Here is a 12,901-nt window from a genome sequence, read left to right on the forward strand (position 1 = left end):
TGTATTTCATGTTTTTAAGAAGCTGAACTGACCATGTAGCTTATACTCAGATTTTTAAATCTAACTCATCAAAAACTCTCCCTACAGTAAATGCTGTTCGGGTAAGTGTAAAGAAAAGGTTGTGGTAACTTCTGCCAAGATGGAGGCATAGGTGGAAACACTGTGCCTTCTCCCACAACCAAGTCTGAATACAACAAAGGTTTAGTAAACAAAGACACAGCCAAAGAACAGAAAATTGAACGATACAGAAGTCCGACAAAAACGAACCCTTCAACCTGGACCAGTAAGAGGGGCGGAGCCAGCAGCAGAGCAGGGTCGGGCAGGAAAGATCCCCCGACTCAGGCACGCAGGCAGCGCGGAACCAGTCAGGATGTGGGGCAGACTGACCGAGGCCGCACATTCCTGCACAGTGGGATGGAACTCGCAGGCCCCAGTGACAATGGCAGCTGTGGCAGCAGCGGCCAGAGGCAGGCAGATGGGACGCCATTGCTCCTCTTTGACCCCGCCCCCACATACAGCATCACAACCCAGTGACTGAGTTGCCCCACTCTGGTGAACACCTAGGGCTTCACTCCTGATATGTAACAGGCATGAACAGTCCAAAATATGGCTCAAGATGAACTCAAAGTCCCAGAGCCAATAACTCTAAGTGACCAAGAAATAGCGAAACTCTCAGATGCACAGTTCAAAACACTGGTGATCAGGATGCTCACAGAACTGGTTGATTATAGTCACAAATTAGAGGGACATATGAAGGCTAAACTAATTGAAATGAAGGGAAATGCACAGGAAACCAATAGTGATGGAAAGGAAACTGGGACTCAAGTCAATGGAATGGACCAGAAGGAAGAGCGAAACATCCAAACAGAAAAGAATGAAGAAACAAAAAAAATGAGGGTAGGCTTAGGAACCTCCAGGACATCTTTAAACGTTCCAACATCCGAATTATAGGGGTACCAGAAGGGGGAAAGAAACAGCCACGAGTGGAAAACTTATTTGAACAAATAATAAAGGAGAACTTCCCCAGTCTGGCAAAGGAAATAGACTTCCAGGAAATCCAGGAAGCTCAGAGAGTCCCAAAGAAGTTGGACCCAAGAAGGAACACACCAAGGCACATCATAATCACACTAGCCAAGATTAAAATGAAGGAGAGAATTCTAGAAGCAGCAAGAGATAAGGTGACAGTCACCTCAAAGGAGTTCCCATCAGACTGACAGCGGATTTCTCAAAAGAGATCTTACAGGCAAGAAGGGGCTGGAAAGAAGTATTCCAAGTCATGAAATCCAATGAACTACAGCCAAGATTACTTTATCCAGCAAAACTTTCATTTAGAATGGAAGGACAGATAAAATGCTTCTCAGATAAGGTAAAGTTCAAGGAGTTCATCATCACCAAGCCCTTATTATATGAAATGCTAAAGGGATTTATATAAGAAAAAGAAGATGAAAAATATGAACAGTGAAAGGACAGCAAACTCACAGTTATTAACAATCATACCTAAAACAAAAGCAAACCAAGAGGACAGCTAGATCAGGAGCAGAACCATAGAAATGAAAAACACATGAAGGGTTATCAACAGGGGGGTGGGAGGGGGAGAAGGGGGGAGAAGGTACAGAAAATAGCATAGACAGTAGGTAGAAAATAGATAAGCGGGAGGGCAAGAATAGTAGGGGAAATATAGAATCTAAAGAACTTGAGAGATGTGGTCATAAACTAAGGGGGGGAGAATGGTGGGGGAGGGGGTGTGCTGGGTGGAGGGGAATGAATGGGGGGGAATAGAACAACTGTAATTGTATAATCAATAAAATATTTTAAAAAATGAAAAGGTTGTAACCTGTTAAGTGAATATTTCCACAGAAAGCAGAACTAGGGGATTTATAGTAGGATAGTAGGATAACATCTAACAGTCAATAGTAGGATAACATCTAACATGTGTAGATTTTTGTAAACCCAATATAGATTTGTAACCAGGTAAAGTTAAGAGGAGATTGAGCCCTGGCTGGTGTACCTCAGTGGATTGAGCATGGGCCTGTGAAGCAAGGGGTTGCTGGTTCGATTCCCAGTCAGGGCACATGCCTGGGTTGCAGGCCAGGTCCCCAGTGGGGGACCCATGAGAGGCAACCATACATCGATGTTTCTCTCCCACTCTTTCTCTTTCCCTTCCCCTCTCTCTATAAATAAATAAATAAAATATTTTTTTAAAAAAAGAGGAGATGGAGGAAAGGGCTATGACTAAACACAGAAGAGTTGACTCAGTGACTTGAAGTGCTCCAGGGACTAACCGGTGATATGCTGTTTGCATTGCCCTAGTAGGAGGGAAATAGCTTTCCCCAAACAAGGTGGACTTCTACATACTATCTGTAAACATTATCATGACTTGCCCTTGGAAAGCTTTTGGTACACCCTTTTCTAGTATAAAATCTGAAAACACTACACCCATTATTGGTAGTCTTTTTCTATTCCATTGCCTTTTATTCTGTAGGTAACAATGAATTCCAGGAGTCTCAAACACAGGCTGTTAGGAATGGGAAGGAAAGAACAGATTCATGAGGCTCTACAAGAAAGGCAAGGGGTATCAGTTGTTGCCTCTATAATGAAGGTGAAGGAGGGGTGCGGTGGGGGTGGGGAGGGACTCTGACACTGAGGCTTCAGGACTGGAAAATTGGAAAGATGGGGACATTTGCAAAATCCAGAAAAACAGATGTCACTGTTTGGAGGGACAGAGGAATAATGAGACAATCCTTTTAGCTCCAAACTACAAACTTCAGCACAGGCTGTTTAAAAGCCTAGCTCTGCTGAAAGGGTTAAAAACTCAATGCACTGCTTGGTAGCATTTGATTCACTCAGTGACTGTTGTGCTTACTGAGGATCCCTAACAAATTACCACAAAATGTAGTGGCCTAAAACTATTATGTTCACAGATTCTATGGATCAAGAATTCAGGCAGGGCGCAGCAGGGACAGATTTTTCTGCTTCTTGATGTCTGAGATCTCAGCTATACGACTTGAGGTCTGGAAGCTGGAAGCAGCTGACGGCAAGTGTATTCATATATCTGGGGACTGAGGCTGGTGGTCAGCTTGGGGCCTTGGTTTCTCTTCACATGGGCCTCTTCACCTGGGCTAATCTGTGCTCCCTCACAGAATAGTAGATGGCTTCCTCAGAACCAGTGTCCAATCCCCACCTCCTGAAAGAACATAGAGGCTATATCCTTTTCATAACCTAGCCTGGAAAATCACAAAGCATCACTTCTATTGCCCTCTTCCAGTTGGAGCAGTCATAACCCACACCCAGAACCTCAGAATAAAACTTTCTTTGGCAGTGGAATAATTACAGATGCATTAGTAAGATGAGTGGAATAGGCCTCTAATCCAATACTACTGGTGTACTTCTAAGAAGACAGTCAGGTGAAGACAGAGATACACAGGGGAAATGCCTTGTGAAGACAGTGGTAGAAATTGGAGTAATGTCTCTACAGGTCAAGTAACACTAAGTATTGTTAGCTGGTGACAGACGCCAGGAGTCTTGGAACAGATTCTCCTTCGGTGACTTCAGAAGGAACCAACTCTGCTGACACCTTGATTTCAGACCTTTGGCATCCAGAACTGTGAGAGAATACATTTCAGTTGGTGCAAGTCACCCAGTTTGTGGTGCCCTGCAGCCCTAGGAAACTAATACAGTGAGTAAATAGTAAAAGAAAATATAAATATATTTTTTGTTTCTAACTCCTTTATTCTTCTATCTGGTTTAAAAAACAATTGTATAAGGCAATAATTAACCCTTGGTGGTGTGGCTCAGTAAATTGAGTGCCAAAGAGTCACTCGTTCAATTCCCAGTCAGGACACATGCCTGGGTTGCTGGCCAGAACCCCAGTAGGGGATGCGTGAGAGGCAACCACAGGTTGATGTTTCTGTTCCTCTCTTTCTCTCTTACTTCCTCCCTCTAAAATAAATAAATAAAATCTTCTAAAAAATAAAGCAATAATTGTTAACCTATGTTGATGGGCACACAATGGATAAAGATGAAATTGAGACAACATAGTTGGGGGAAGCAAAGTTTTATGTTCTATTAAAACCAAGGTAGTATTATTTAGAACTAGACTATAAGAAATTAAGATGTTAATTATAAACCCAAGAGAAACCAGTAGAAAAATACCCAAGAATACATAGTAAAATAAGCAACAAAAGAATTAAAATAGTTTTCTAGAAAATGTCTAATATAAAAGAAGGCAGTAATGGAGAACCAAGAAACAAAAAAGATATAATGTAGAATCAGTTTTGAAGTATATAATACAGTATCATTGACATATTCACTATGTTGTGCATTAGATCTCCAGAACTTATTTATCTTCTAGTTGCAAATTGTGCCCAACAGCAAAATGACAGAAGAAAATCCTGATAAATAATTACATTAAATGTAATAGATTAAACTCTTCAGCTAAAAGGCAGAGACAGCAGAATGGATTTAAAAACATAGTCTACTCGCAACTTCCAGCCGAGATGAGGCGTAGGTAGATACATTTTGCCTCTTCACACAACTAAAAGGACAACAACAAATTTAAAAACAAAAAATAACTGCCTACAAATCAAACTGTATTGAAGTCTGGCAACCAAAGAGTTAAAGAGAAAACATTCATCCAGACAGGTAGGAGGGATGGAGATGGGCAGCCGGGGTGGAGAGGACTCAGGACTAGGTGGTGGCTGGAGGACCAGGAGGAGCAAGGCAATGGATGGCAGAGCAGATGGTCTCACATTTGTGTGCAGATTAGCTGGGAGGAACAACTGGGGAGCAAGACAGACCACACAACTCAGGGTTCCAGTGCTTCCAGTACAAGAAAACAAAGCCTCAAAACCTCTGACTGAAAAAACCTATGGGGGTTGAGGTAACAGGAGAAACTCTCACCCTCACAGGAGAGTTCGTTGGAGTGAGCCACAGGGTCCTAGAATATACACAAACCCACCCACCCAGGAAACAGCACCGGAAGGACCCAATTTGCTGTGGGTAGTGGAGGAAGTGACTGAAAGCCAGCTAAGAATCGTGCAAGTGGCATTGTTCCCTCTCAGATCCCTATCCCACATACAGTGCCACAACACAGCCATGTGCATTGCACCTTTCTGGTGAACACCTAAGGCTCTGCCCTTTACAATGTACAGGTGCAACCAGACAAAAAAAAAATTGGCCCAAATGAAAAAACATATCAAAGCTCCAGGAAAAATACAACTAAGTGATGAAGAGGTAGCCAACCTATCAGAGGCAGAGTTCAAAACACTGGTAATCAGAATGCTCATAGAAATAGTCAAGTATGGTCGCAAAATAGAGGAAAAAGTGAAGGCTATGAAAGTGAAATAAAGGAAAATGTACAGGGAACCAACAGTGAAGGAAAGGAAACTGGGACTCAAATCAATGGTTTGGAGCAGAAGAAATAAATATTCAACTAGAACAGAATGAAGAAACAAGAATTCAGAAAAATGAGAGGCTCAGGAATTTCTGGGACAACTTTAAAAGTTCCAACATCCGAATCATAGTGGTGGCAGAAGGAGAAGAGGAAGAGCAAGAAATTAAAAATTTATTTGAAAAAATAATGAAGGAGAACTTCCCTAATCTAGATAAGAAAATAGAGTTCCAGGAAGTCCAGGAAGCTCTGACAATCCCAAAGAAGTTGGACCCATGTGCTCGCTTCGGCAGCACATATACCAAAGAAGTTGGACCCAAGGAAGCACACACCAAGGCACATCATAATTACATTACCCAAGATTAAAGATAAGAGAATCTTAAAAGCAGCAAGAGGAAAGGTGACAGTTACCTACAAAGGAGTGCCCATGAGACTATCAGTTGATTTCTCAAAAGAGACCTTATAGGCAAGAAGGGGCTGTAAAGAAGTATTCAAAGTCATGAAAGACAATGATCTACATCCAAGATGACTCTATCCAGCAAAGCTATCATTTAGAATGGAAGGGCAGATAAAGTGCTTCTCAGATAAGATCAAATTCAAAGAGTTCATCATCACCAAGCCATTATTATATGAAATGTTAAATGGACTTATCTAAGAAAAAGATAAAGAACAAAACTATGAACAGTAAAATGACAACAAACTCACAACTATCAACAACCAAACTTTAAAAAAAAAACCCTAAGCAAACAACTAGAACAGGAAAAGAATCACAAAAATAGAGATCACATGGAGAGTTAGCAGGTGAGGGAAGGGGTGCAGGGAATTAAAAGCATAAATAGTAGATACAAAATAGACGGGGGGAGGTGAAGAATAGTGCAGGAAATGGAGAAGCCCAAGAACTTATATGTATGACCCAAAAACATGAACTAAGGTGGGGGAATGCTGGTAGGAGGGGAGTACAAGGGGAGAGGAATAAAGGGGGATGGGGAATGGGACAACTGTAATACATAATCACTAAAGTATATAAAAAAAAGAACATTATACATGACAGACCATGCACGTAGTAGGCCACAAGTTTCAATAAATTTAAAAACATCAAAATCATATAAACTATGTTCTCCAAGTAAAATAGAATGAAATTAGAAATCAATAACAGAAGGAAATTTATTTTTAATATGTTTTATTGATTATGCTATTACATTTGTTCAACTTTTCCCCCCTTCCCCCCTCCACCAAGTACCCCCAATTCCCTCTGACAATCACCCCGCTTAGTTCATGTCTATGGGTCATGCATATAAGTTCTTTGGCTTCTCCATTTCCTATACTGCTCTTAACATCCTCTTGTCTATTCTGTACCTACCAATTTATACTTCTTAATCCCTACACCTTCTCCACTCATTCTCCCTCTTCCCCTACCCATCTGATAATCTTCCAAATTGTCTCCATCTCTGATTCTGTTTCTATTCTGATTGTTTGCTTAGTTTGTTTTTTAGATTCAATTGTTGATAGTTGTGAATTCATTGCCATTTTAATGTTCATAGTTTTGACCTTTTTTTCTTAAATAAGTCCCTTTAACATTTCATATAATAATGGCTTGGTGATGGCTGGGAAGCACTTTATCTTCCTTTCAATTTTAAATGATAGCTTTGCTGGATAGAGTAATCTAGGTCATAGGTCCTTGCTTTTCATCACTTTGAATACTTCTTGCCAGTCCTTTCTAGCCTGCAATGTTTCTTTTTAGAAATCAGCTGACCATCTTATGGGAACTCCTTTGTAGGTAACTCTTCCCTTTTCTCTTGCTGCTTTTAGGATTCTCTTCTTTAATCTTTGGCATTTTAATTATGATGGTTTTTGGTATGGTCCTCTTTGTGTGAACCTTTTTGGGACTCTGTGATCTGGACTTGTTTGTCTATATCCTTCACCAAATTAAGGAAGCTTTCTTTCATTTTTTCAAATGTTTCAATTTCTTGCTCTTTCTATTCTCCTTCTGGCACCCCTATAATTCAGATGTTGGTACATTTGATGTTGTCCCTGAGACTCCTTAGCCTATTCTTAATTTTTTTAATTCTTTTTTCTTTTTGCTGTTCTCGTTGAATGCTATTTCTTCCTTATGTTCCAAATCATTGATTTGAGTCTTGACTTCATCCAGTCTGCTGTTATTCCTTGTAAATGTTTCTTTATTTCACTTAGTGCAACTTTCATTTCTGCCTGGTCTTTTTTATGCAGTTGAAGTACCCAGTGAGCTCCTTGAGCATTCTAATAACTGGGGTTTTGAACTCTGCATCTGATAGGTTGCTTATCTCCATTTTGTTTTGTTCTTTTTCTAGAGTTTTGTTCTGTTCTTTCATTTGAGCCATACTTCTTTGTTTCCTCATTTTGGCAGCTTTCCTGTGTTTGTTTCTATGTATTAGGCAGAACTGCTTTGACTTTCTGTCTTAGTAGCATGGCCTATTATAGAAAAGTGCACTGATGAGTTGGGTGGGGCAGAGCCTTAGGTAATGAACAGGGTGGGGTAACCCGTGTGAACCAGGTTAATGGAGTCCCAGATACGGAGTTGCTGCTCTATGGCTGTGTGTGAGGGAGGGCTCAGGAAAGAGACAATGCTGCTGCCTGGCCTCTGCAGTTTTGTCCTGAAGGAAGCTGTACCCCAGCACTCACCTTGATGCCAGGCACTTCAGTTTCTCCCTATATGCCACTAGTAACTTTCAACTGCTGCCCTAGTGATGGAGCCCAGAGTGAATGAGTCTGCATAAGTCCTAAGTCTGTTATAGGCCCTTTAAGAGGCAACGCTTGAGAATCCCACAGTTTTTTCCACCACCCCAATCCCCAATGGTTTTTACAGCCAGAAATTACGGGACTTATCTTCCTGGTGCTGGAATCCTGTGCTGGGTTGTCTGGTATGGGGGTGGGATCCCTCACTCCTGAGGTATCTCTCCTGATTTTTATCCATCATATGTGGGTGTAGAACAGCCCATTCTGTGTCTTCATCTCTCCACCCTTCCTACCCATCCAGATGAATGTGACTTTTTTAATTCCTTGGTTGTCAGACTTCCACACAGCTTGATTTTCTGACTATTCTGGGTGATAGTTGTTTTGTAGTTTAGTTGTAATTTTTGCTGTGGTTGTGTGAGGAGTTGAACCATGTTTACCTATACTTCCATATTGACTGGAACAGAAGGAAATTTAGAAGATTCACAAATATGTGGAAACTAAACAACACACTCCTAGACAACAAATGGGTCAAAGAAGAAATCACAAGGGAAATTAGAAAATACTTTGAGATGAATTAAAACAAAAACAGACAGTACCAAAACCACTGGGATGCAGTGAAAGCATTGCTCAGATGGAAATTTGGAACATAAATGACTACATTAAAAAAGATTTCATGGGGACAATTGCACTTGAACAATAAAAAAAAGAGAGAGGGATAAAATGGAAAAAAGAAAATAAAAAGAATAACATTTTTAAGCAAAAAAAATCTCAAAGCAAAAACTTAAACTTCTACCTCAATGAACGAGAAATAAAGGTCAAACTAAACCCAAAGCAAGAATGAAAGAAATAATAAAGATTAGAGTGGAGATAAATAAAATGGAGAATCATAAAAAAATGTTGAGCCCTGACTGGTATAGCTCAGTGGATTGTGTGCCGGCCTGCAAACCAAGAGGTTGCTAGTTCAGTTCCCAGTCAGGGCACATACCTGGGTTGCGGGCCAGGTCCCCGGTTGGGGTGTGCGAAAGGCAACTGATCAATATATCTCTCACACATTGTTGTCTCTCTCCCTCCCTTCCTTTATCTCTAAAAGTAAATAAAATCTTTAAAAAATAAAAAAGTTGATGCTTTGAAAAGATCAACAATATTTATATACGTTTAGTTAGACCTCATGCTCACTCCTCAACTTCAAATAATCTTACTTTTGTCCCTGCCACTCCACTGAGCCTGCATTTGTCTAATCCAAGAGCCACTGCTATTTTTAACTTACTTGAATTCTTTTTTTTAAATTTTTATTTATTTATCTTTTAGAAGAGAAGGGAGGGAGAGAAGGAGAGAAATATCAATGTATGTTGCTTCTGGTGCATCCCCTGCTGGGAACTGGCCCCTGCTGGGAACTGGCCTGCAACCCAGGCATGTGCCCCAATGGGGAATTGAACCACGATCCTTTGGTTTGCAGGCCCGTGCTCAATCCACTGAGCTACATCGGCCAGGGCTTAACTTACTTGAATTCTTAATAGCTCTTCACCTATTAGAGCACTACCTTATTTGGCTCTTTTGCCACCCTCCTGGTTTTTCTTCCCCACTGTCCAGTCCTTTTCCATCTCCTTTGCTGGATTGTCTTCTTAGCTTGCTCTCTAATGTTTGACCTCAGGACCCTGTATAGGCTATTAACAGACTCTTCTTATGTGACCACATCCCATGGCTTTTGATAGCGTTTGTAGGCCAATGAACATCCAAACTTGATCTCCAGCCAGGCCAGAGCCCTGACTCTAGAGTTAAATCCCAACTGATTTTTGGTCACATCTATGTTGGCATTTCACACTTCACACAGTGTCAATAGCACCACTGTTTTTCCGGTGGTACCATGTATCAAACTGCTCAAGTTGAAATTCTAGGAGTTACTCTTCCAAATTCAATCAGTAATCAAGTGATGTCTTTGTCGCCTCTAAAACATATCCTGAATGTGTCAACTTCCACATTACTTTCCACTATTGCCATCCTAAGTCAAGCTACCACGATCCTGTACATTCATGACTGTGATAGTCTTCTGTCTTAGATATTGGCACTCTCAAGCACCATTTTATCCACTAATTGGAGAAGTTGGAAACCTAAAAACATGTCCCAGAGACCCTTATATATAGATAGAGTTCTGGGTTGGAAATAGATAGTGCCCATTCAATTCACTAGCACAAAGTTTCTAAAGAGAAGCAGAACAGAGACCATCTTCCTGTTGGTGTTGCTGTTGGGACGCAAAGTCACAGAGCACAAGTGGTTGAAGTTCTAACAGTTGGACTAAGCATCCCAGTGTCTGGCCAGCTTCTTGGATCAGGTAGCAGTATCAATGGTGGCAGACTTCTTGAACTCTGGATTGCTACTATTATGGGTGTCCTTCAACCCCACAGTCCAGTGGCAGTCCCCCTACCCCTACTGTAGTCCTTCCCATTGATTTTTGCCATCACCTCACTCATTTCAAATCTCTTTCTGATACCCAAAGTGCTTTCTGGCTTGGCACGCAACACTGATATACTTAACTGGTTTTCCTGCATCCACTCTTGCCCGCCTATAAACCATTCTCCATCCAACAGAGAATTCCCTTAATGTAAATCACATTATGACATATTCTGTTTAAAATTCTACAGTGGCTTTCCACCACACTTAGAACACAACTCAAACTTTATCAGGGTCCATCCCTAACTATCTGGCTCTGTCCACTTCTCTGATGGCAGCTAGCCACTGGCCTTCTCTTGATGATGGAATAAGCCAAGCTGTAACCTAGATCTATACTATATGCTGTTCTATCTTTGTAGAATGCTCTTCCTTCTAGTTTCTTACATTTTCATGTCATTCAGATTAGATGTTACCTTCTTGGTAACTCCCTATAAAAAGTCACTGTCTCGTATTTCCTCTGCATAGGCATCTTTCTGGGATCTAATTTTTGTTGTTGTTCACTATTGACTGCATTCTCCAAGAATGCATGTACCATGGGAGCAGAGAGGGACTGTGTCCCCTTATAGGAGACTCAGAGCACATTATAGATGCTTTGTCAATATTTGAATGAACAACTTGAGTTAAATCTGTAAGGTAGGTGAATTCTACTTCTATTAGAGTTACTCCACGGTGTTAGCAAAAACAACAAATTATTCTTAAATTAGGCTGGATAGCATTTTACCATTTGGGCATGACTGATGGGATAATAAATTGTTTTGGCATATAGTAATTCAACTTTGTGCTCTGATGGAAAACTTATAGACCTAAAGACAATCTCTTTTTAACATTTCAGCTGAAAAGATCATCTATCCAAAACTTTATTTTTAGACTTCCGCCAAGATGGAGGCATAGGTGGAAACACTGTGCCTTCTCCCACAACCAAGTTTGAATACAACAAAGGTTTGGAGAACAAAGACACAGCCAAAGAACAGAAAATTGAATTATACGGAAGTCCAACAACAACTAACCATTCAACCTGGATGGTAAGAGGGGTGGAGCCAGCAGCGGAGCAGGGTGGGGCAGGACAGAACCCCCGACGTAGGCGCACAAGTGGCCCGGACCCAGTCAAGGTGTGGGGCAGACTGACTGCGGTCACACATTCGCACACAGTGAGACAGACCACACAGGCCCCAGGGGGCGAGGGCTGACGGCGGTGGCACACTCGCGTGCAGTGGGACGAAACGCGCGGGCCCCGGTGACCGTGGCAGCTGCCGCACCTGTGGGGGCCGCAGCGGGAGGTGACAGATGGGACGCCATTGCTCCTCTTTGACCCCGCCCCCACATACAGTGTCACAACCCAGCAACTGAGTTGCCCTGCTCTGGTGAACACCTAGGGCTCCAATCCTGCTATGGAACAGGCACAAACAGCCCAAAAGATGGCACAAGAAGAACTCAAAGTCCCAGAGCCAATAACTCTCAGCGACCGAAAAATTGCCAGCCTCTCAGAGGCACAGTTCAAAATACTGGTGATCAGGATGCTCACAGAACTGGTTGATTATAGTTGCAAATTAGAGGAACATATGAAGGCTAAACTAATTAAAATGAAGGGAAGTGCACAGGAAACCAATAGCGATGGAAAGGAAACTGGGCCTCAAATCAAGGGAGTGAACAGAAGGAAGAACAAAACATCCCACCAGAAAGGAATGAAGAAATGAGAATTCAAAAAAAAATGAGGAGAGGCTTAGGAACCTCCAGGACATCTTTAAACGTTCCAACATCCGGATTATAGGGCTACCAGAAGGGGGAAAGAAACAGCCACGAGTGGAAAACTTATTTGAACAAATAATAAAGGAGAACTTCCCCAGTCTGGCAAAGGAAATAGACTTCCAGGAAATCCAGGAAGCTCAGAGAGTCCCAAAGAAGTTGGACCCAAGAAGGAACACACCAAGGCACATCATCATTACATTAGCCAAGATGAAAATGAAGGAGAGAATCCTAGAAGCAGCAAGAGAAAAGGGGACAGTCACTTACAAAGGAGTTCCCATCAGACTGTCAGCGGATTTCTCAAAAGAGACCTTACAGGCAAGAAGGGGCTGGAAAGAAGTATTCCAAGTCATGAAATCCAAAGACCTACAGCCAAGAGTGCTTTATCCAGCAAAGCTTCCATTTAGAATGGAAGAGCAGATAAAGCGCTTCTCAGATAAGGCCAAGTTCAAGGAGTTCATCATCACCAAGCCCTTATTATATGAAATGCTAAAGGGACTTATATAAGAAAAAAGATGAAAAATATGAACAGTGAAAGGACAGCAAACTCACAGTTATTAACAACCACACCTAAAACAAAAGCAAACCAAGAGGACAGCTAGATCAGGA

This window comes from Sturnira hondurensis, unplaced genomic scaffold, assembly GCF_014824575.4.
Source record: "Sturnira hondurensis isolate 20B ecotype Veracruz unplaced genomic scaffold, ASM1482457v3 Scaffold0022542, whole genome shotgun sequence".
Taxonomy (NCBI): domain Eukaryota; kingdom Metazoa; phylum Chordata; class Mammalia; order Chiroptera; family Phyllostomidae; genus Sturnira; species Sturnira hondurensis.